The sequence below is a fragment of the Pan paniscus genome, chromosome 20 (genome assembly GCF_029289425.2).
Source record: "Pan paniscus chromosome 20, NHGRI_mPanPan1-v2.0_pri, whole genome shotgun sequence".
NCBI lineage: Eukaryota > Metazoa > Chordata > Mammalia > Primates > Hominidae > Pan > Pan paniscus.
Genome location: NC_073269.2, coordinates 40,096,473 through 40,122,439, shown reverse-complemented (window position 1 = coordinate 40,122,439; position 25,967 = coordinate 40,096,473). Strand labels below are relative to the sequence as shown.

At 43.6% G+C, this 25,967-nt stretch overlaps 1 pseudogene; it reads right to left on the bottom strand.

Annotated features, from left to right (window-relative positions):
• Window positions 1-16,812: 16,812 nt before the first annotated feature.
• Window positions 16,813-17,264, bottom strand: LOC100987209 (coiled-coil-helix-coiled-coil-helix domain-containing protein 2-like; annotated as a pseudogene).
• Window positions 17,265-25,967: the final 8,703 nt, after the last annotated feature.

Below are 25,967 nucleotides of genomic sequence, written 5' to 3'. Positions count from 1 at the left end.
CATTTTATAAAAAGTGTATTTTCCCTCCATCTGCCATATGTAAATGAAGGGTTTTATCCAGTCTTAAGGTATGGCTTAAACCTTTAAAATAAACAATTATTTATGACTGCTTAAAAAATCTCCTGTCACTCTAGAAAATGTCCGCATTCCTGTGTATTTCCACTAGATGGCGGCAGAGGACACTGGTCCGACTCCAACGCAGGGTTCAATTGACTTGTGCACCCTTAGCCCATAGCTTTTCAGACTCAGGGATGCTGTTTAGGTCACCCCTTCCCACACGCGGAGAGCTTTCTTTAACGTTTTAATGGGATTTCACCAAATCCTACTAAACTGTTGCCATTGTAGCCTTGCCTGTCTGCTTTGGCTCTACAGGGTCTTGGGGGTTCCCAAACGTTTCTCCCCCATAAATTGGAGTTTGGAGGAGTTGGAGTGAGTCTGGCCGTTCCCCTGCTTTGTCAAGTGGCAGTCCCATCCCAAGCATGGGGTCTGCAGGGTCATTCCGTTGTCTTCGACTTCCACCCCCAATACCCATCCCAGCCAGATATGAATCCGTCCGCACAGCCCGGCCGCAGGTGGGTTTCTACCCGGGTCGCCTTCATGAACACTGAGCAGTTTCTCCTCTTAGCATGAATTTGATTTCATTTCAACCCACATCTGCTCCCCATCGTGGGCTGCAGAGCTTCCCATACCAGGGGCTGGGCAAATGGACCCTCCTACCGAGGCATTCAAAGCCTCGTCTACATTTCCTTCCTTATCCCTGTCATCTCATAGTTCACTGGCCAAATGGAGTGTAGGGACTGAAAGTTTAGTTTACTGTCGCCACCACTCTGCAATGCTCACCGGGGTCTTCTTATATTCAACTAAACATTGATTCACGGGCTGGGTGCGGTGGCTTATTCCTGTAATTCCAGAACTGTGGGAGGCTGAGGTGGGTGGATCACTTGAGGTCAGGAGTTTGAAACCAGCCTGGCCAACATGGTGAAATCCCATCTCTACCAAAAAAAAAAAAAAAAAAAAAAAAATTAGCCAGGTGTGGTGGCATGCACCTGTAGTCCCAGCTACTTGGGAGGGTGAGGCAGGAGAATCGCTTGAATCCAGGAGGCGGAGGTTGCAGTTAGCCAAGATCTTGCCACTGCACTCCAGCCTGGGTGACGGAGCGAGACTCTATCTCAAAAACAAAAACAAACAAAAAACATTAATTCAACTGGCCTGTTCAGAAGGACTCACGGCAGGAACCACACACACCAGCAAGGCAGAATCAGGCATTCCACCAGCAGGAAGCTTTGTAGCAGTTAACTCAGCAGAGGGCTCAGGTACAAGAAGACAAGATCTGCATTGAGCAGGTGCATGAGCTGCGCCGACTTAAAAGCTTCATGCCCTCTAGCAAACGGTATCTTCAGTAACAATGCAATTGGAATTGCATTAAACCTGTGTATCATTTTCGGGCTGATTGTCGTCTTTACTGTGTTGAGTCTTATAGTCCATGAACATGGCATGTCTCTTCATTTATTCAAGTCTTGGATTTCTTTCATAAGCATTTTGTATGTGTATGTGCTATACCATACTCATTTTATTTTTTGAGATGGAATTTTGCTTTTGTCGCCCAGGCTGGAGTGCAATGGCAAAATCTTGGCTCACTGCAACCTCTGCCTCCCTGGTTCAAGCGGTTCTCCTGCCTCAACTTCCCAAGTAGCTGGGATTACAGGTGCCTGCCACCATGCCCAGCTAATTTTTGTATTTTCAGTGGAAACGGGGTTTCACCATGTAGGCCAGGCTAGTCTTGAACTCATGACTTCAGGTGATCTGCCCAACCTCGGCCTCCCCAAGTGCTGGGATTACAGGCGTGAGCCACTGTGCCAATTAAAACAATAGTTTTAATTGTTATTTTTGAATGTACTGTTTCTACTTATATAAAAAAGGTTAACTGGAAAGCAGCCTGAGGCAGGTCCTTCAGGAAGTATCCAGAAGGCATTATTATGATCACAGGAGGTGACAGCTCCATGAGTGTTATTGTCCCTGAACACCTTCTAGTGGGCCGAGATGTTGAGGTGGAAGACAATGATATTGATGATCCTGATCCTGTGTAGACCCAGGCTTATGTGTGTGTTTATGTTAAAAACTAAAAATAAAATAAAAATAGAAAAGATTCATGGAATAAGGATATAAAGAAAGAAATTTTTTTTTGCAGCTGTACAATGTGTTAAGCTGTGTTACAAGACTACAAAAGTCAAACATTAAAAAAGCTTATAAAGTTACAGTAAGCTAAAATTAATTTATTATGGAACAAATAAAAACATTAAAAAATAAATTTAGTGTGGCCTAAGTGTACAGTGCTTATAAAGTTGAGAGTAGTGTACAGTAATGTCTTAGGCCTTCACGTTCACTCACCTCTCATTCACTCACACACCCGGAGTAACTTTCAGTCCTGCAAGCTCCATCATTGTAAGTGTCATGCACAGATGTACCTTTTGAAAAATCTTTTATATTGTATTTTTACTATACATTTTCTATGTTTAGATATGTTTAGATACACAAACACTTAATTTTTTTTATTTTTTATTTTTTTAGATGGAGTCTTGCTCTGTTGCCCAGGCTGGAGTGCAGTGGCACAGATCTCGGCTCACTGCAATCTCTGCCTCCTGGCTTCAGATTTTCCTGCCTCACCCTCCTGAGTAGCTGGGATTACAGGCGCCCACCACCACGCCCAGCTAATTTTTGTATTTTTAGTAGAGACAGCGTTTCACCATGTTGGTCAGGCTGGTCTTGAACTCCTGACGTCAAGCAATCCACCTGCCTCGTCCCCCCAAAGTGCTGGGATTACAGGCATGAGCCACTGCACCTGGCCAATACTTACTACTGTGTAACAGTTGCCCACAGTGTTCAGTACAGTAACATCCTGTGCAATTAATTTAGGGGCCTAGGAGTAATAGACGATACCATATAGCATAGGTAGGTAAAGGCCAGGCCATTTAGGTTTGTGTAAGTGCACTATGAGGTTTGCACAACGATGAAATCACCTAATGACACATTCCTCAGAACGTATATCCATCGTTAAGTGGTACACGACTGTATTCCATTGTATGGATACAATCTATTTATTCATTCTATTGTTGATGGACGTTTGAGTTGTTTCCAGTTTTTGGCTATTATGAATAAAACTTCTATGAACATTATCATACATGTGTTTTGGTGGACATAGCACTCATGTTGGATATATACTAAGAATGGAGCTGCTAGGTCATAGAGTGAATATGTTCAGCTTTAGTAGATGCCGTGTGTTTTCCTAAGTGGTTGCACCATGGTGGGGTTGAGCAGGTTGGTTTGTAGTGGTATTGTGACAGGGAGCAGGACTCAACCCTGCAGGTGGAGCTTGGACACTGGACCAAATTGAGGACTAGCTAAAACAGTGTCTGAGCAGAAGCAGCTTTCCATAAGACACACCCAGTGGTGTGGCCTGTCACTTTACCATTGCCATGGCACCACCCAGAAGTTACCATCCCTTTCCATGGCGATGACCTGATGACCCAGAAGTTACCATGCTTTTTCTAAAAATCTCTGCATAATCTGTCCCTTAATTTGCATATAATTAAAAGTGTGTATAAGCGTGACTGCAGCACTGCCTCTGAGCTGCTCCTCTGGGCACACTGCCTGTGGGTGGCCCTGCTCTGCAAGAGCAGCCCCTCTGCTGCTGTTATTCACGGCTGCTTCAAGAAAAGTTGCTAACACCACCGGCTCGCCCTTGAATTCTCTTCTGGGCAAAGCCAAGAACCCTCCTGGGTTAAGCCCCAATTTTGGGGTCCACATGCCCTGCAACAGTATCTCTGTCCTGGTTTTAATTTGCAAATGGACTAATGATGCTAAACACCTTTTCTTCTGCTTATTGGCCTGTGGCTATCCTCTTTGGTGAAGGTCAGGGCACGCCTCTGCCCCTCCCCTCCTCTAAAAAAGTTGGGCGTGGCTAACGCCTGTAATCCCAACACTTTGGGAGGCTGAGGTGGGTGGATCCCGAGGTCAGGAGGTTCAGGAGGTTGAGACCATCCTGGCTAACATGGTGAAACCCTATCTCTACAAAAAATACAAAAAATTAGCCGGGCGTGGTAGCACGAGCCTGTAGTCCCAGCTACTGGGGAGGCTGAGGCAGGAGAATCACTTGAATCTAGGAGACAGAGGTTGCAGTGAGCCGAGATTGCGCCACCGCACTCCTGGGTGACAGAGCAAGACGCTGTCTCAAAAAAGAAAAAAAAAAAAAGAAAAAGAAAAATTGGTTGTCAGTCTTTTTCTTATCAATTACTAGGGCTCTTTGACACATGTTTTGCAATGTGTTCTCCTGGCCCGTCACTTACCTTTTCACCTTCTTAATGGTGTATTTTGAGGTACACACATTTTGCTAATTAATTTACAACTGAAACTTATTCTATAAATTATTACTCTTTCATGGTTATTGGTATTTGCATCCTGTTTAAGGAATCTTTGCCTATGCTTACACATTAACCTGATCTGTTATATTTTCTTTAACAGTGTTCTTGGTTTGCCTTTCACATTGAGGTCGATGATGCTTCTCGAATTAAATTTTGTGTTTGGTGTTAGGTAGGGGTAAAGGTTGTGAAAGAAAAATAGAAACTTGGGACCCCAATTCACTATGCCATTCCATTCTGTGAGAGTACACAGAAAAAAATAATTCACAATGCCAAAAGGAGAAAAAATTAAGCTGAAAGCTGAATCAGGCAAGAAACTAACTTTCCTTTTGTTCCTAACAGAGAACTGTGGATAAAAGGTTAAAGATCTCCACAGGTAGCTATGCTTTGTTCACCTTATCTTATGTAAAGTGCTGATTTACTGAGCAGGAGACTAATAACATGATTGACTATTCACTCCCTTATGTGCTCTTTTTCTCTTGCAACACGTGGATTTAGTAATGTGACCATTCCCTCCCTGTTTTCCCTCCAGCCTGCTTTTTCCCTTTAAATATTGAAGCCTTTAAAGTCATCTTTGGAGAAATGCACAGACCTTTCTCAAGTCCTTAACCTTGGAAAAATAAACTTCTAAATTGATTGAGACCTATCTCAGATACTATTTGGTTTATAAGATTCATTTTTTTATATTAGTATCTAATTGACCCAGACTCATTTAGTGAAAAGACCACCCATTCCCCCACTGAATTGTACTGTAGGTTCAAACCAGTGCAATAGGCAAGAAAAAGAAATAAAAGGCATCCAGACTGGAAAGGAAGAAGAGAATGGTCTTTATTCACAGTTGACATGATTGTCTACATGGAAAATGCTATCGAATGTATAAAAAGCTATTCTAATAAGTGAGCTTAGCAAATTTTCAGGATACAAGATCAATAGACAGAAATCAATTATGTTTCTATATATTAGCAAAAAACTAAAAATTTAAAATACATTTTAATTAAATTGAGATTTTTAAATAAGTTTTAAATTAAAAAATTAAAAATAGTCTGGACACAGTGGCTCATGCCTGTAATCCCATCACTCTGGGAGGCTGAGGCAGGAGGATTGCTTGTGGCCAGGAGTTTGAGGTTTCAGTGAGCTATGATCCTGCCACTGCACTCCAGCCAGGTGACAGAGTGAGACCCTGTTTCTAAAACACAAACAAAAACAATTTAAAAGAGCACAAAAGTATGATACACTTAGGAATGAATCTGACCAAAGATGTGCAAGGCCTGCTCATGAAAAGCACAAAACATTTCTGAGAGAAATTACAGAATATCTAAGTAGATGGAAATATACACCATATCCATAGAGTTTGAAAGACCATATTTTTAAGGTGTTAATTTGCCCTATATTGATCTTCAGATTCCCTGGAATTTCAGTCAAATCCCAGTAGGCTTTTTTTGTTGATCTGGATAAGGTGATTCTAAGATTCATTTAGAAATGCAAAGGACATGGAGTAGACAAAACAACTTTGAGAAAAAAATAGTTGGAAGATTAAAGCTATCTGATCTCGGCTGGGCGCAGTGGCTCATGCCTGTAATCCCAGCACTTTGGGAGGCCGAGGCGGGCAGATCACCTGAGGTCAGGAGTTCAAGACCAGCCTGGCCAACATGGTGAAACCCCACCTCTACTAAAAATACAAAAAAATTAGCTGGGCGTGGTGGTGGGTGCCTGTAATCCCAGCTACTTGGAAGGCTGAGGCTGGAGAATCGCTTGAACCCGGGAGGCGGAGGTTGCAGTGAGCCGAGGTCGCGCCATTGCACTCCAGCCTGGGCAACAAGAGCAAAACTCCATCTCAAAAACAAACAAACAAACAAACAAACAAAACTTATCTGATTTCAAGACTTATTATAAAGCTATGATAATCAAGACCATGTGCTATCAGTGTCAAGACATATAAATAGGTCAATGAGCAGAATGGAGATTCCATAAAAAACTCACATTTATGTGATCAATTAATTTTCAACAAAGTGGCAAAGGCAATTCAGAAAAAAAAAATCTTTTCAATAAACGGCTGAAATAATTGGATATCTATATGCAAAAAGTTAACTTTGACCCTTATCTCACACTATATATAAAAATTAACATAGTAGATCATGGATGTAATTCTAAAACTTAGAACTAGAAAAGTTCAAGAGAAGGCTGGGAGCCAGGTGGCTCACGCCTGTAATCTCAGCACTTTGGGAGGCTGAGGCGGGTGGATCACGAGGTCAGGAAATCGAGACTATCCTGGCTAACACGGTGAAACCCCGTCTCCACTAAAAATACAAAAAAAAAAAAAAAAAATTAGCTGGGCGTGGTGGCGGGTGCCTGTAGTCCCAGCTACTTAGGAGGCTGAGGCAGGAGAATGGCGTGAACCTGGGAAGCGGAGCTTGCAGTGAGCCAAGATCGTGCCACTGCACTCCAGCCTGGGCGACAGAGCAAGATTCCATCTTAAAAAACAAACAAAAAAAAAGTTCAAGAGAAAAATATAATACAGGAGAAAATCTTTGGGTTACGCAAATATTTGTTAGATAGGACACTAAAGACAAAAGCTACAAATCAAAATATTGACAGATCACTTTGGGAAGCCTTGGTGGGTGCATCACCTGAGATCGGGAGTTCGAGACTAGCCTGGCCACCCCGTCTCTACTAAAAATACAAAAATTAGCTAGGCGCGGCAGTGTGTGCCTGTAATCCCTGCTACTTGGGAGGCTAAGGCAGGAGAATTGCTTGAACCCAGGTGGTGAAGGCTGCAGTGAGCCCAGATCACACCACTGCACTCCAGCCTGGGAGACAGAGCGAGACTCCATCTCAAAAAAAAAAAAAAAAAAAAAATTGGCAAATTAAACTTTATTGAAATTAAGAATGCTTTTGAGATATGCTTTTAAGAGAATAAAAGGACATTATTTATGAAGGCCATATTTATGAGGAAGAAAATATTTATGAGGGCTGGGCACAGTGGTTCACACCTGTAATCTCAGCATTTTGGGAGGCTGAGGCAGGCAGATTGCTTGAGCCCAGGAGTTTGAGACCAGGTTGGGTAATGTCACGAAACCCTGTCTCTACAAAAAATACAAAAATTAGCCGGGTGTGGTGGCTTGTACCTGTATTCCCAGTTACTCAGGAGGCTGAAGTGGGAGGATCGATTGAGCCTGGGAGGTTGAGACTGCAGCGGGCTGTGATTGCACCACTGCACTCCAGCCTGGGTGACAGAGCAAAACCCTGCCTCAAAAAAAAGAGATAATTAAACACATATCTGAAAAAAAGATAATTAAACATAAAAATCTGAAACCCAGATTTTTATGAATAGTAATAAAGAAACTAATTTTAAAAATGGGCAAAATATTTGAATTCACACGTCACCAAAAATATATATATGAATGGCAAGTAAGCTCATGAAAGGATGCTTAATGTCTTTTTAAAATTTTACATATATATATTTTTTGAGACAGCGTCTCACTCTGTCGCCCAGACTGGAGTGCAGTTGCGCGATCTTGGCTTACCGCAACCTCCTGGGCTCAAGTAATCCTTCCATTTCAGCCTCCTCAGTAGCTGGGACTATGGGCTCAGACCACCATGCCCAGCTAAGTTTTGTATTTTTTTGTAGAGATGGGGTTTTGCCATGTTGCCCAGGCTGGTCTTGAACTCCTGAGCTCAAACCGTCTGCCCACTTTGGCATCCCAAAGTGCTGGGTATAAATTTTTTTATATTAAAAATAAAAAAAATAGAGAAGGGGCTTTGCCATGTTGCCCAGGCTGGTCTTGAACTTCTGAACTCAAGCAATCCTCCCGCCTTGGCCTCCCAAAGTACTGGGATTACAAGCGTGTGCCACCATACCCAGCCAAGGATGCTTAATGTCATTAGATAAATAAAAATTAAACCTACAGCAAGATACCACTACATACTTTTAGAATGTCTAACAAGTGTTGGATATATGGATCTAGAACTCTCATTCACTTCTGGTGGGAATGTGAAATGGAATAACCACTTTGTGTTTTTCTTTTTTTTTTGAGATGAGTCTCACTCTGTCACCCAGGCTGGAGTGCAGTGGTGTACTCTCAGCTCACTGCAACCTCCTCCTCCTGGTTCTCCTGCCTCAGTCTCCCGAGTAGCTGGAATTACAGGCACCCGCCATCATTCCTGGCTAATTTTTGTACTTTTAGTAGAGACAGGGTTTTGCCCTGTTTGCCCGGCTGGTCTTGAACTCCTGACCTCAGGTGATCCGCCCACCTCAGCCTCCCAAGGTGCTGGGATTACAGGCGTGAGCCACCATGCCTGGTCTGGAACAACCACTTTGAAAAATAGTTTGGGTCTATGGCCATATCACCCTAAACACACCTGATCTCATCTGAAAAACAGTTTGGCAGTTTCTTAAAAAGTTGAACATACACCCACTGTTTGACACAACCATTTCACTGCCATTAATCCAAATAAAAGCGTACATTCATACAAAGACTTGCACACCCATGTTGATAGAAGTTTTGTTTGTTATAGCCAGAAACTGAAAAGTGAACAATGGAGGAATGGATTTAAAAAATTGCAGTATATCAATACAATGGAATTCTACTCAGCAATGACAAGAAATGAACTACTGATCTATTCAGCAACATGGATGAATTTCAAAATAGTTAAGCTTGACTGTGTAACTTCCAGACCAGTTTTATCTGGCCATACTTTCTTGATAACAGGATGTCTAATTATTTTGCAAGCACAGAGCTAATAAGTGAAATCGTACCCCAAAGGGTTAAACAGGTGACTAACAGGAATTCTTTTTTTTTGAGATAAAATTTTGCTCTGTCCCCCAGGCTGGAGTGCAGTGGTGTGATCTCAGCTCACTGCAACCTTGTCCTGGGTTCAAGCGATTCTCCTGCCTCAGCCTCCGGAGCAGCTGCGATTATAGGCGTCTGCCACTATGCCCAGCTAATTTTTGTGGTGTTAGTAGAGACAGGATTTCACCATGTTGGTCAGCTGGTCTCGAACTCCTGACCTCAGGTGATCCAGCCGCCTCGGCCTCCCAAAGTGCTGGGATTACAGGCGTGAGCCACCACACCCGGCCAGGAATTCTTGAGCTTACATGATGGCATATAAGACAAGAAACATTTTGCAGAAACTCCCTTTAATTATAAGAGAACGAAGCTGGCTGAAATCAGTTGGAATCAACATGGCCAACTGGAGTCTGTGCAGAAAGAGGCTGCTGACATCACAGTCTGAACTTCCACAGCATGTTCCATACTCACTCTCGCATCCTGGATTTGCACATGCAACCCATCAAGAGACAACTGTGCATGCCCAAGGACTTTCCAGACCTCCCCTTTCTTTCTACCTGTTGATCCCTAACTCATCCCCTAAACCTTCCTAATAAATGTACTGCCTTAAGGCCAGCATGGGGAGATAGACTTGATCTGGCCTCCTGTCTCCTTGCTGGTCAACTGGCAATAAAGCTTTCCTTTTCTCAAAACCTCATGCCATAGTATTGGCCTCTATGCTCATCATGAAGTGACCCCTTGGCCTCAGTAACTGTTCTCTACCCTGAGAAAAAGCAGATAGTATATGATTCCTTAACATATAATTCTACAGGACGCAAACTAATCCACGGTGACCAAAAGCAGATTCACGGTTATCTGAGGAACTGATACGGTAGGCTGTGACTGGGAGGAAGGATTATAAATGAGCAGAAGGAAACTTTTATGTTCATTCTCTTGATTGTGGTGGTGGTTTCAGGGATGTATACACACACATGTAAAAGGCAAACTGTATGCTTTAAATATGTACAGGCTTTACACCAGCACTTCAATAAGGCTGTTTACAATTTTAAAAGGTGTGGGAAAGAACACAGGCCACACATGTGGTGGTGGAAATGGCCCAGGCTTTGCTATTAAAGTTGCGCCAGTGTCCTTTGTCAAGTCACTTAGAACTCTCAGCTGCAAAGATAATACCGCCCTGGCAGGGATTAAGAAATAGTGAACAGGCCAGGTGCAGTGGCTCACACCTGTAATCCCAGCACTTACGGAGGCCGAGGAGGGTGAATCACTTGAGGTCGGGAGTTCAAGCCCAGTCTGGCCATTATGGCAAAACTCTGTTTCTATTAAAAGTACAAAAATTAGCCAGGCGTGGTGGCAGGCACCTGTAATCCCAGCTGAGGCGATCACTCGAATCCGGGAGGCAGAGGTTGCAGTGTGCCGAGATTGCGCCGCTGCATTCCAGCTTGGGCGACAAGAGTGAGACTCTGCCTCCAAAAAAAAAAAAAAAAAAAAAAAAAAAGAAGAAGAAAGTCAAGAAAAAAGAAATAGTGAACTGGCCTGATGCGGTGGCTCACGCCGGTAATCCCAGCACTTTTGGAGGCCGAGGTGGGAGATCTTTTGAGCCCAGGAGTTGGAGACCAGCCTGTGCAACATAGTGAGACCGCCCCCTCTACAAAAATGTCATAATTAGCCGGGTGTAATGGCCTGCGCCTGTAGCCTCAGCTATTTGGGAGTCTGAGGCGGGAGAATCACTTGAGCCCCAGGAGTTCAAAGCTCCAGTGAGCTAGCTCTGGTCACGCCACTATACTCCAGCCTGGGCTACCAAGACCTTGTATCAAGAAAAAAAAAAAAAAAGAAAGAAAGAAAATAAAAAGAAATAGTGAACATTTAGGCGAATTTAGGTGAAGCACAGGGTTTTCGTCCAGGTGTGACATGCAAGGTGGAATGGTGGCAGGCAGCCCGACTCAATTCCAGGCCCTAACTCATCTTGGATCTGTGACCTGAAGCACGTTCCTGAGCGTCTCCGTTTCAATGTCTCAGTTGCAAAGCGGATTAAATGACTCAACACAAGTAAGACAGGAGGAGCGCAGGCGCTGGGGCGTTCTCGGTAAGCTGAGAACAAGCCGGTTGGACGATGACCTGACGGCGCCGGCGAGACCCCGGGCCGGTTGCTGGGGTCGCACACAGGCAGCCGGAGGGGCGCGCAGGAGGGTCCGGGGCAGGGGCCGGGAAGACTGGGCAGATAAGAGGGCCGGAACAGGCGAGGCGGCCAAAGAGGCATCCAGGAGCCGCGACAAACGTGCGGGCAGCGCAACAAGTGACCCGCAAAGCACCCAACCACCACCTTAACGCGACTTCCCAGCCTGCCCCGCGCCCTCGGGCGCAGGCGCAGTGAGGTGGGTGGGGGGGCACGGCCCAGTTTCGGGGGGCACGACCCGGCCCCTAGCCCCACCCCAGCCGCGGCCACGCCCCTCGCCGCGCCTCTAGAGCGGGAGGCTCGGCTGCTGGTTTCAGTTTGCAGCTAGGGAAGGTGGGGACATTGCCAGTGTCGAGTGGGTTGATCCTCCCTGGGTCCCTCTGCAAATTTAGGACCGTGCCACGAGTCCAGTCGGGAGCGGGACGCCTACCCTGCGGCGTCGTGCGCGCTTCAGGGGCACTATTGCAAAATAGATGCAGCTCTCAGGCAGTTTGCTTGTTCCTGGGTGAGGAGTTTTTGGTTAAAAAACAGTTGTTCCTCCCCGAGTTTGTGAAAGATAATGTATTTAAAAAATAAAACAAAGAAATTCCCAAGTCCCATCTGGAAATAAAAGATAGTTTTAAAAGACACCTGCATTAGATTGCTACAATAAAGTTATGTTTTCGTATTTTTTTCTTGATACAAAACAAATTTGAAAAATATATATTTTTAGACAGAGTTTCACTCTTGTTGCCTAGGCTGGAGTGCAGTGGCGCGATCTCGGCTCAACCTCCGTCTCCCGTGTTCAAGCGATTCTCCTGCCTCAGCCTCCCAAGTAGCTGGGATTACAGGCGCACGCCACCACTCCCAGATAATTTTGTATTTTTAGCAGAGATGGGGTTTCATCATGTTGGCCAGGCTGGTCTCGAACTCCTGACCTCAGGTGATCTGCCCGCTTCAGCCTCCCAAAGTGCTGAGATTACAGGTGCGAGCCACCGTGCCCGGCCAATAAAATATATTCTTATCAAATCATTGTACTACTACTCAGTTTAGTTTGTGTGAACCCCATAAAATGTAATACATGAGTGCATGAGGAAATTCCAAAGATTTCACAGTCTTTTTACATTAAAAAAAACTTTTTTTTGAGACAGAGTCTTGCTCTGCTGCCCAGGCTAGAGTGCAGTGGTGTGATCATAGCTCAAAATGTAGCCTCCGGCTCCTGGGCTCAAGAGATCCTCCCACCCCAGCCTCCCAAAGTGCTAGAATTACAGGAATGCACCACTAGGCCCTGGCAGAAGTAAAATTTCTGGGTCGTAAGGTATGTATATGTTTAATTTTAGCAGCTACTGCTAGTCGGCTTTCCACAGTATTACTTTTATCGAAATAATCAGATTGGAGGCCAGTGCCATGCCTGTAATCCTAGCACTCTGGGAGGCTGAGGTGGGAGGATCACTTGAGCCCAGGAGTCTGAGACCACTCTGGGCAATATCTCTACATAAAATTAAAAAATTAGCCTGATGTGGTGGTTGGTGCCTGTCATTCCAGCTGCTTGGGAGGCTGAGCTGGAAGGATGACTTGGGCTGGGGAGGTTGGGAGGTTGAGGCTACAGTGAGCTATGATGGCATCATTACATTCCAGCCTGGGTGACAGAGTGAGAACCTGTCTCAAACAAAAACCAACCAACAAACAAAAATACCCACCTAAAAGGGTTGTTTTGGAGATTAAATAAACAATGTATGGAAACTGCTTAGAAGAAAGTCTGGCACACAAGATACCCCTTACAAATATTAGTTTCTTTCCTTCCAAAAGATTTTATTTGGGATATTAGGAGATATTGATAATATTTGATCAGGAAGATATAGCATGCCCTGTTACATTTTTTAGAGTGTTTAACAAAACGAAGAGAAGTCTGAGACTGAGTGTTAACCTCCTGGTTTTCTGCTGCTGGGTATACTTTATGCCAAGCACAGAATGAGAGCCTGTGTGAATTAAGCTTCTTTCCCAAGATGATGATGTGTAGAACACTTTCGTGGAGAACAGAAGAGCCTGCACAGCCTCACCCCTGTGTTTATAGTGTTTTGAGGGGTAGAATTAAGCATTTCAGTAGTCTTTCTGTGGCATCTGCTCCAGGACAAAAAGCCCTAAAAGGTAAAGAGTACAGGCCAAGATGCCAATAACTGGTGATATGGTTTGGCCCTGTGTCCCCACCCAAATCTCACACTGAATTGTAAAGGTCCCACCCACATGTCAAAGGCGGGACCAGGTGGAGGTAATTGGATCATGGGGATGGTTTCCCCCATACTGTTCTTGTGATAATGAGTGAATCTCACGGGGTCTGATTTTTTTTTTTTTTTTGGAGACGGAGTCTTGCTCTGTCGCCAGGCTGGAGTGCAGTGGCACAATCTTGGCTCACTGCAACCTCCGCCTCCCGGGTCCAAGCAATTCTCCTGCCTCAGCCTCCCAAGTAGCTGGACCTACAGGCGCGTGCCACCATGCCCAACTAATTTTTGTATTTTTAGTAGAGAGGGGGTTTCACCATGTTGGCCAGGATGGTCTTGATCTCTTGACCTCATGATCTGCCCACCTCGGCCTCCCAAAGTGCTGGGATTACAGGCATGAGCCACCATGCCCAGCCGATCTGATGGTTTTATAAGCAACTGGCATTTCCCCTGCTTGCTCTCATTCTCTCTCCTGCAGCCCTATGAAGAGGCACCTTCCTCCATGATTGTAAGTTTCCTGAGGCTTCCTCAGCCATGCAGAACAATTAAACCTCGTTTCTTTATAAATTACCTAGTCTCGGGTATTTCTTCATAGCAGCGTGAGAACGGACTAATACAATTGGTTTTGTCCAATCTGCAGAGATGACCATTGCTATCACAGCCAAAGAGAGGCAAAGCAAAAGGGTAGGAAGCCCAAAACTCCTAAGACCTAATAGCATGAACACCAATGGCAGGTACATGGAGAGGATGAGGACCAGCATTGGGATCTTTACATTATGCTTGAAGAGCTCATAAAAAATTTAACAAATTAGGCTGGATGCTGTGGCTCATGCCTGTAATCCCAGCACTCTGGGATTACAGAGACTGAGGTGGGAGGATTGCTTAAACCCAGGAGTTTGAGACCAGCCTGGGCAATATCTCTATAAGAAAATTAAAAAATTAGCAGGGCATGGTGGTACACTACTAGGGAGACAGCTACTCAGGAGGATGAGGCTGGAGGACTGCTTGCGCCCAGGAGGTAGAGGCTGGCAGTGAGCTAAGATCTCGCCACTGCACTCCAGTCTGGGCAACAGAGTCAGACCTTGTCTCTCTCTCTCTTAAAAAAAAAAAAAAAAGGGCCAGGCGCGGTGGCTCAAGCCTGTAATCCCAGCACTTTGGGAGGCCGAGGCAGGTGGATCACGAGGTCAGGAGATCGAGACCATCCTGGCTAACACAGCGAAACCCCATCTCTACTAAAAATACAAAAAATTAGCCGGGGGTGGTGGCGGGCGCCTGTAGTCCCAGCTACTCGGGAGGCTGAGGCAGGAGAATGGCGTGAACTCGGGAGGCAGAGCTTGCAGTGAGCCGAGATCGTGCCACTGCACTCCAGCCTGGGCAACAGAACGAGACTTCGTCTCAAAAAAAGAAAATGGACTTGACTAGAACAAAATGAAGTGGACTAGAGATGCTGACATTTTGTCTGGATGTAGGAAACGGGGAGCAGAGTGGAAGTTTCCTCCTGCTTGTTCAGTGGTTACCCTTGGGGAGCAGAGTGGAAGGTTCCTCCCCCTTGTCCTGTGGTTACCCTGGGTAAGCCCTGTCTTGTTTAGTTTTATCACAAGGCAGGGCTTGAATGTGTCAGCCTATGATTTGGTCATCTGTGGTCTCTTCCAATTAAACAAGGAATGTGCAGCAGTGAATGTCATGGAGATGTTCATCCAGCAACTATTGTTGGAGGGTAACTCTGTTCCCAAAGCTCATGTTATTATTTTTTATTTTTAAAAAAGGCATCCTAGAGGGAGACTGAGGGGTTTAGTGACAGCCTCCCCACATCTGGGCTTATGCTATGCCAGTGTGGTCTTCCTAAAATACCACACTGATCATGTGAAAGACCTGCATTAAACCTTTAAGTGGCTCTCATTGCCCATAGAATAAATCTCAGACTTCTCATCCTGGCATTAATGGTCCTCCCTGAGTTGACCTCATTCTGTATTGAGGCTTCCTTCTAATTATTCACTAAACCATAGTCTCGTCAGCAAAACTAGTTTACTTGAGCTTTCGCGAACTTTCTCATTCTTTGTGCTTTTATGAATCCTATTCATTTTTCACGGCCTTATTCAAATTCATCTTCCGTCTTCCCTGAAGTCTTTCCTTTATAGCCCAACTTCAAGTGTTTTCCTTTTTGTGGTTAAAAAAAATTTTTTTTGGCCGGGTGTGGTGGCTCACACCTATAATCCCAGCGCTTTGGGAGGGTGAGGCAGGACGATAGTGAGGTCAGGAGTTTGAGACCAGCCTGGCCAACATAGTGGAACCCTGTCTTTACTAAAAATACAAAAATTAGCCGGGCTTGGTGGCACCTGCCTATAGTCCTAGCTACTTGGGAGGCTGAGGCAGGAAAATTGCTTGAACCCGGGAGGCGGAGGATGCAGTGAGCTGAGATCCCACCAATGCACTCTAGTCTGGTGACAGAGTGAGACTCTGTCTCAAAAAGAAAAGAAAAGAAAAGAATACAACAATCATCCACATTCCTATCACTGAGAATCAATCACTGCTAACTTTTTTTTTTTTGAGACAGAGTCTCTCTCTGTCACTCAGGTTGGAGTGCAATGGCATGATCTCTCCTAACTGCAACCTCCGCCTCCCGGGTTTAAGCAATTCTCCTTTCTCAGGCTCTCAAGTAGCTGGGATTACAGGCACCCGCCACCACTCCTGGCTAATTTTTTGTATTTTTAGTAGAGACAGGCTTTTTCCGTTTTGACCAGGCTGGTCTCGAACTCCTGACCTCAGGTGATCCACCCCTTTGGCCACCCAAAGTGCTGGGATTACTGGCATGAGTCACCTCACCCAGCCAGCAGTGAACATTTTTGCATATTTAATTTAAATCTTTTTTTTTTAAAGAAAAATCAGTGTTGGTTTGATGACAATGATATTACATTTTTCATTTCATTCATTTCATTTTCATTTTTATTTTTGGAAGAAAATCACTTTATTTTAATTAACTCACAGAGAATAAAATCACAGCTAGTTTAAGGAGGCTACACAAACATTTGCCCAGCCCCAAATTCTACACGACCTTAATGAAATTCTGCACAGTAACAGCACCTTCTTTCATTTCAATTCTGAAGCAAGGAAGCTATGAATGACAAGGAGAGGTTTAACTGATGGTTACGCTTTATACCTTCACTATCAATTATATTTTTATACTAAATTAACTTGGTTATGAGAGCTGATTTTTCATTACTCCAATTTGACCTTCTTGATTAGGCCAATCTGTTTGCAGGTCTGCACTGTTTCAGCACCTCACTGAAACCCTCACAGAGCTTTCTGTCACCCTGGTTCTGTGCATCCTCCAAAAACTGGTCTCATAGAAGCAAGGCCGCTGCTGCTGTGCCGACTGGATTCCCTGAGGCTACTGGTAAGTGATGTCAGGCCTTACAGGCTCAGCATTACTTCCTCCACTGAAGCCCCCGGTGACGGCGTGGCCCAGCGTGTGCCCCACAGCAGAGCCCACAGCCACGTCAGCTGCAGTGGTTGCCATCTGGGCCCTCAGACCTGGCTGCTGGGGAGCAGCAGCAGGAGAGCCAACTGCAGAGGTGGATGCCACTGTTGGCGGCTGAGCTGCAGGTGCTGGCCTGGATGCAGCTCTCATCTGAGATGCCCGGCTGGCCAGAGGGGCCATGTGGGAGGTGCGGCTTCAGCTTCCATGGGGCATCCTAGGTGTGTGGCGGCTCGGCATTTGGATGTGTGAAAACAAGCCGTTTTGTTCATTTTAAAGAGCTCAAACAATGCAGAAAACTGCAGTGATAAAATTTAGAAAATATATAATCCTCCCCGAATTCCGCCACCGAGAAAGAACCACCATTAGCTGTATTTTTATTTTTATTGCCCAGGCTGGAGTGCAATGGCTCGATCTCAGCTCACTGCAACCTCTGCCTCCCGGATTCAAGTGATTATTCTGTCTCAGCCTCCCAAGTAGCTGGGATTACAGGTGTGCACCACCATGCCCAGATAATTTTTTTGTGTTTTTAGTAGAGATGAGTTTCACCATGTTGGTCAGGCTGGGCTCAAACTCCTGACCTCAGGTGATCTGCCCGCCTCGGCCTCCCAAAGTGCTGGGATTACAGGCATGAGCCACCACACCTGGCCTATCAATATTTGTTGAATGAATATCTTGTAGAATTTTTTAAGGCTTTGAAATTGCTTTGTATTTGGCAAATACTTTAAATCTAATGCCTCTCCCACTTGCTTTTTTGAAAAAATGAGTTATCCTTATCCTTATCCTTTTCCCAGGATAGCCCTCAGACTTTCCTGGGTGGGCCCTACATCTCAGCAGCCTCCCTGGAAAACATCCTCTGCTTCTCTGGACTCTCCAAGTGGGATAGATGCAGAGAATATCTGCCCTCTTGGCCCCCACAGGCTGAGCATACCCAGTAATTGGTCTTATTATTCTGTGTTGGAATTTTAGAAGGATAGTGTGATGTGGTTATTATTCTATGAATATCAACTTCTAAATTGATCCAATGCTCAATGAAAATGACATTTCTTTTTCTTTTTCTTTTCTTGAGATGGAGTTTCACTTTTGTTGCTTAGGCTGGAGTGCACTGGTGCAATCTTGGCTCACTGCAACCTCTGCTTCCTGGGTTCAAGTGATTTTCGTGCCTCAGCCTCCTGAGTAGCTGGGATTACAGGAGCACACCACCACACCTGGCTAATTTTTGTATTTTTAGTAGAGACAGCATTTCGCCATATTGGCCAGGCTGGTCTTGAACTCTGACCTCAGGTGATCCACCAGCCTTAGCCTCCCAAAGTGCTGGGATTACAGGTGTGAGCCACTGTGCCTGGCCATTTTTCTTTCTTTCCTTTTTTTTTTTTTGAGACAGGGTTTTGCTCTGCTGCCCAGGTTGGAGAAAACCCACTGAGAAACATCATATATATGGAAGCTGTTCATACATAGTATATGAGTGGGCTGTAGAGACAGGGGTGCTGTGGAGGAAATGAACTTTGATTTTGTTGCTGAAAACTGCATTATTAGCTCCTGAATTTCCAGTCTGTTATATAATTGTTTATGTGAACATGATGCATTTTAAGGTGTAATATTTAAAATTTACTTGGCATTAAATTGTAGTTCTGCTCTTAATATACTTTATAGAGAATTTGGGACATGGTTTTATTCATACAGATTATTAGGTTCATTTCTTTAAAAGAGACTAGCTCCTTTAGTGGATTTGATGTGTAGAAGGATAATTTTAGCGCAAGTAACTACTAAACTGTGCATTCGAGAGCAGAGGCAGTGGGGAATATGGTGTAATTACTTGAGATAAGGTATGTTTATCATTTGTGTTTTCTCATGGTGAAGATTAAATATATAGCTTAAATATAATACATATGCTCATAAGAACCCTTTTCATTAGATGTATATGTACTGAGTAGCAGGTTCTTAAAATGGCTGTTTCCCTGGATTGATTGTTGAGGGAAGAAAGTGTAATTGCACCAGATCAATCTGGCTCAACTTTTATGTAACAAAGTTGTGAGTTGTTTTTCAGTTGCCATGGACCCCCAGGTCAAAGGTCATGTAACTTGAGCATGCCCAGATGAACAGTCAGGGTAGGGGGATCCTAAGTGCTTGGACTGAGGAGAGGGGACTGAATTAAAAAGCAGACACCAAGTGGTGGCATCCAGGATCCAATCAGATCAAGCTCTGATGTTACCTCTTGGCAGGATCCAGTTAGATCATGCCTCCTGGCAATCACCTCATTGCAAGATCCAATCAGATCATACTTCATTATCCTATGCTTATAAAACCTGATCCAAATCCCAGCTCAGGGAGACAGATTTGAGTGTTTCCTCCTGTCTCCTTGCCAGTCAATTCACAAAAAAAAATTTCTTTTTTCAAAAGTCAGTGCCATGCTATTAGCCTCTATGTGCATTGGGCAGCCAGCCCATTGATTACTTAGTAACAAAAGCAATAGATTATTTTAGATGACTCCTTAAAAACTTATTTTTCCTGAAACTTCAAATATCTTCTCTCTTACTCTCACTTTCAACAATGAAAGAGAACTTGCATATGTTCCATCACATCTGCACGATGTTCTATGTGTCTCTCCATATATACTTTGCCTTCTCTTCTGTTATTCCGGGTATACTTCTAAGGCAAACCTTTTGTTTTGTGCATTACATCCTATCTTCTTGTGCCTTCTTAAGAACACTCTCCAGCAGATTTTCCCTTTTCTGTCTCATCACATTTTCCCCACCCACTGGAACATTCCCGTCGGATGTACGTTTGCTATGTCACCCATCTTAAGATTCAAAAAACTTCATTATTCTATAACCTTCTCTAGGGATGACTTTATTTCTCTCCTCCACTTTATAGCAAAACTCCTTGAAAAAGTGATCATATTCTTTCTTGAATGCATGTGGTCAGGTTTTCAACCCTGCCTTGTCCTCTACTGAAGTAACTTATGTCAAGGTCACCAATGACTCTGATTTGCTAAATTCGGTGGTCATTTCTCAGACCTTTTCTTTCTTTCTCTCTCTCTCTTTTTCTCTTTTTTTTTTTTTTTTGAGATGGAGTTTCATTCTTGTTGCCCAGGCTGGAGTGCAATGGCACGATCTCGGCTCACTGCAATCTCCACCTCCCGGGTTCAAGCGATTCTCCTGCTTCAGCCTCCTGAGTAGCTGAGATTGCAGGCATGCCCCACCACGCCCAGCTAATTTTGTATTTTTAGTAGAGACAGGGTTTCTCCATGTTGGTCAGGCTGGTTTCCAACTCCCGACCTCAGGTAATCCACCTGCCTTGGCCTCCCAAAGTGCTCGGATTACAGGGTGAGCCACTGCACCCCATCTCTCTTTCTCGCTCTTTCTTTTCTTTTCTTTTCTCTCTCTTTCTTTCCTTCCTTCCTTCCTTCCTTCCTTCCTTCCTTCCTTCTTTCTTTCTTTCTTTCATCTCTCTCTCTCTCCTTCCCTCACTCCCTCCCTTCCTTCCTTCCTTTTCTCTCTCTCTCTCTTTCTTCCTTTCTTTCTTTTCTTTTTCGAGACAGGGTCTCACTCTCTTGTGCAGACTAAAGTGCAGTGGTGTGATCTTGGCTCACTGCAGCCACAACCTCCCAGGCTCAAGTGATACTCCCACCACAGCCCTGCCGAGCAGCTGAGACTACAGGTGAGTGCCACCACACTTGGCTAATTTTTAAATTTTTTGTAGAGACAGGGTTTCATCATGTTACCCAGGCTGGTATCGAACTCCTGGGCTCAAGCCATCTGCCCACCTTGGCCTCCCAAAGTGCTGGGATTACAGCCATGAGCCACCATGCTCAGCCTAAACCTTCTCTTTCTTGACCCGTCTACAGCATTTGACATGGTCACTCCTTTCTTCAAACTCTTTGCAAACCCTTGGCTTTGGGATAACACACTGTCATGGCTCACCACCTTCATCACTGCTCATGCTTTCTTAGTCTCCTTTGCTGGTTATTCCTCATCTTCCTGGCCTCTACGTGCTAGCTACCCCAGGCCTCTGTATTTGAGCCTTTTCTCTATATTCCCGTTCCTTATGTTAATACTTCCTAAACTTTTTCATATCATGGCCCATGCAGAAAATGACCACTTGTTTTGGCACACTGGGGTCAGTAAGGCCACCCAGGGCTTGAGGTGACCAGTCTAGAGGCTCTCGCAGCCTTCAGCTGTCACATCTTGACTCACCCATAACCCATTTATATGCTGAGAAATGTCAAGTGGAAAACTCTTTACCAGGTAATCACATCTCTCTCTTCCAGACTTTACTTATTTATTTTTTTGAGACAGGGTCTCACTGTGTCACCCAGGCGGGAGTGCAGTGGCACGATCTCGACTCACTGCAACCTGAACTCCCCAGGTTCAAGTGATTCTCCTGCCTTGGCCTCCTGAGTAGCTGGGACTACAGGCATGCGCCACCATGCCCAGCTAGCTTTTGTATTTTTAGTAGAGATGGGGTTTCACCATGTTGCCCAGGCTGGTCTTGAACTCCTGGCCTCAGGTGATCCGCCCTCCTCGGTCTCCCAAAGTGCTGGGATTACAGGCATGAGCCATAGCGCCTGGCTTGTCAATGCTTTTTACTTTAGCCATTCGAATGGGGGAGTAGTGGTATTTCACAGTGGTTTTGTGTTGCGTTTCCTTAAAGTTGAGCAACTTTTAATGTGCTTGTTGGCTATCCATACAGCTTCTTACAGTGTCTTTTGCTCATTTTTTTTTCAGTTGGATTGTTTATTATTATTGATTTGTAAGAGTTCTTTTATTTTCACTTCCTGATATAAGTTCTTTGTTCTAAATACAAGACATGTGTATTGAATATTTTCTTCTGGTCTATGGCTTGCTTTTTCTTTCTTTTAATGGTATCTTTTTAAGAGCCCAAGTTATTAATTTTAATGATACCCGGTTTGTCATAAGCTTTTAAAATTTAGTGTTTTCAATTTCCTTTAAAATAATCTTTGCCTATCCCAAGTTTTCCAAGACATTCTGTGTTTCTTCTAGAAACTTGATAGTTATAGCTTTTCCTTTTGTTCTATCATCAACCTATATTATTTGAAAATGCCCTTATTTTGAGTTCATTTTTTAAGGATATTTACTCTGTATACTGAACTCTTGGTTGGTCGTTTCTTTTTTCTTTTAGCATTTCAAAGATGTTATTTCCCTGTCTTCTGCCTTCATACTTTCTGATGAGAAGTGACTGGTAATTTTAATTATTGCTCTACGTTTTCTCTATTTTCAAGATTTTCTCATTATTCTTGGTTTCACTAGTGCCATGATATACATAGGGGTATTTTTCTTTGTGTTTATTCTACTGTGCTTCACTGAGTTTCTTGAATCTGTGAGTTTATCTCTGGAAGGATTTCTTGAGGCCAAGAGTTTGAGACCAGCCTGGGCAATACAGTGAGACCTTGTCTCTACAAAAAATTCTAAAAATTAGCCAAATTGGAAAAGTTTTAGCCATTATTTCTTCTAATACTTATTTTGACTCCTTCTCTTTCTTCTTTCCTCTGGTACCCCAGTCACACAGACGCTAGTCATTTCTTTTATTGTTCCGCAGGCCCAGAGGCTCCACACATGTGCTCAGAGAGGGTCTCTCAACAGTTCTCCTGTTCTGTCTCCAGTTTTTTTACATACATTTGGTAAAGATCCATGGAGTAGAGTTGGCTATGAGCACAGAGTCTGTGTGTATGGGGCTGTTAGGGATTCTAAACCGTCACTCAAACCTTCATTTCATCTCTAGAAATTCATTAAAAGTTCACCCTTCTTACCCATCTGCAGCGAGATCCTCTGCCCTCTGCTGCTCGACCAAGGGAAGGCAACCATGCTTGTCAGTTTTTGGGTTTTTTTCATTAGGTTTTATGCATTCTCAGCTCTCTGATGTACTTGGAAAGACCGTGATCAGCGGTTAACCATCTTTTTCTTGTTGTTAGAGTGGGGAAACATTGTCTTGCAACCTCCTACATTCTAAATGGGAGTAGAATTATCCTGCTAGTTTTGGTATGTTATGTTTAATGTTTTCCTTTATAAGCACTTTTTAATTTCCCTGATATTTTTTTCTCTGACCTCGGTGTATTTCTGAAATGTTTTTAAATTTCCAAACATACAGATTTGAAAAAAATGTATTTTTATGATTGAATCCTAACTTAATTACATGTTGATAGAGATTAAGGCCTGTATGCTTTGGAATGTTTAACATTTGTTTTTAACTTTTTAAAAAACATTTGCCTTAACCTTTTGAATGGCCAGTTTTTGTAAATGCTCCATGTGACTGAAAAGAGTATATAGTCTGTTTTTTAGTTATTGGTTCATTAAATCAAGTTTATTGTTCAAATTTTCTTTCTTTCTTTCTTGCTTTCTTTCTTATTTCGACAAAATCTTGCTCTGTTGCTCAGGCTGGAGTGCAGTGGTGCAATATTGGCTCACTGCAACCTCCGCCTCCTGGGTTCAGCGATTCTCCTGCCTCAGCCTCCCTAGTAGCTGGTATTACAGGCTTCCCGCCACCACGCTGGGCTAATTTTGTGTTTTTAGTAGAGACAGTGTTTCAGCATGTTGGCCAGGCTGGTCTCAAACTTGTGGCCTCAAGTGATCTGCTCACCTGGGCCTCCCAAAGTGCTGGAATTACAAACGTGAACCGCCGTGCCCAGCCTTGTTTTGTTTTATGAGACAGGGTCTCGCTCTGTCACCCAGGTTGGAGCTCAGTAGCACAATAATAGCTCACTGCAGTCTTGACCTCGTGGGCTCAAGCAATCCTCCCACCTCAGCCTCCTGAGTAGCTGGGACTATAGGTGCGTACCACCAAGCCTGGATAATTTTTAAATGTTTTGTAGAGACAGGCTCTTAAGATTTTTTAATATTTTATTTTTATTGGTGTGTAATATGTATACATACTTTTGGGGTAGAGGTGATTATTTATTTATGTACCCATCTATTTTTGAGACAAGGTCTTGCTCTGTCACTCAGGCTGGAGTGCAGTGGTGCAATCATAGCTCAGATCAAATCAGTGCAATTGATATATCTACCACCTTAAATATTTGCCTTTTCTTTACACTAGAAACATTGAAATTATTCTCGTCTAGCTATTTTGAAATAAATATGCAATAGATTACTGTAAACTATAATCATTCTTCTGATCTATCAACACTATGTTATGATTTTTTATGTAAGAAAAGTCTTGCCTGTCTGAGAACAGTGAAGTCTTTAGTCTTATTTCATAGCTATTCCGATATTGGGGACTTGTTTTCAATTTGATTGTCATCAGCCAAGCATAGGAAATTTTTCCCATTTGAAATAGTAGGATCTATTATTGACTCTGACTCTACGAACTTCCGGAGCGAGTCTTGGATAGTCATCTAATTTCCCTGTTGGCAGTATCTTTGGCGAGTGTTATGGGAGATTCACTGAGATCACTAATACGCTGGGATCATAGTGCCACAGTTTATCAGAGCTGGAAGGAACCCCAGGAATCTCCAACCCTCTTCCTGTACAATGACATCACTGAACTCTACAGAGGGAAAGGGACCTGCTTAAAGTGTCACGTAAACTGATGGCAGAGCTGGGACAAAGACCCTCATCTCTTGACCCTCCCAATCCAGGGCCTTCTTCCTCTGCACTTGCCTCAAAGGCAGAATACTAAATCATGCCTGAAGTTTTAATACTGTTTTGTCAGAGTTGATTTAGAATTGACAGTGACAGGAGTGTCTGGAAATTAAAGTGTAGGAAGTGCTGTGGTCCCTTGATGTGTAATTGTAGACAGGAGTAAAAGACTTGAGCAGGGGCGGGAGGATTTGTACACAGAGCTTTTTGGCTGTGCAGGAAATTATAAATGCTGCTGTAACGCTTGTGTTGTCTCATCCTGTTTGGAGTAAGGAAAATGTTACTCCACATTTTCTGTTTTTAATGTTACAAGTTTCCCTTTTCACTTCTTCCTTCAGTTCGTTTTCTGCCTCTTTTCTTCTTTCACTGCTTTGTTAGATACCATTAACCCTTCTTTTTCTGTAATCTTTGTTTCTTTCCCTACTAACCTCTGACATAAAGTATTAATTTTTGGTAATTTTTTTTTCTTTCTTTGAAGTGCTCCTTCTGGCTACAAAAACTTCCAATTAAGTTTTTTAAATAAAAGATAGAAGTTAAAAGCAACTGCTGCCTGGGGTTAGCAGGATGGAAACTTGTAGTTGCTTGAAGCTGTACTTCAAAAAGAGAAAAACTCAATTTTAAAAGTGTAGAGGCTTATTCATAAGATACATTGTGTTCAAAAAAATGACTCTGTGGGTACTCTAGGCTGTGGAGAAGTCAAACTGTAGGTCACTTGTTCTATTGTATTTATATACAGAATATTCTTTTTCTATGTAATATTTTTATTCTAAATAAAAGGAAAGGGAACATTTCCAGCATCTGGATTCTTGTTTATTCTGTTCTTGGTAATAATGTTAATTAATTAAATAATGAGATTCTCATCTTTATTCACTAAAGAACTTTGATGAAGTTCTTATGTATATTTCCTTTTCTGCGCTACTTTATACACCAAAAGAATATAGGAAGGTATCTCAAATTTCCCATTTTAGCAAATTCTCTTGTTCCTAAATTCCACTTACAAAGACACCCCAGAGAGTGTGCATGTATTCGGCAAGGAGTCACACAGACGGTAATAAGTAAGTGGCTGGGGGCTCAGTTGTACACAGGCTGCCTCCTTTAACTGCAGGTATCCAGAGGGCTGTGAGCTTCTTCTGTCTTCTTTCTTCTCCTTCTCCTTCTCCTCCTTCTCTTTCTCCTTCTGCTTATCCTTCTCCTCCTCCTCCTTCTCCTCTTCCTCCTCCTCTCCCCTCCCCCTCCCCCTTCTTCTTTTTTTTTTTGAGACAGGGTCTCACTTCATTGCCCAGGCCAGAGTGCAGTGGTGCAATCATAGCTCACTGCAGCCTCG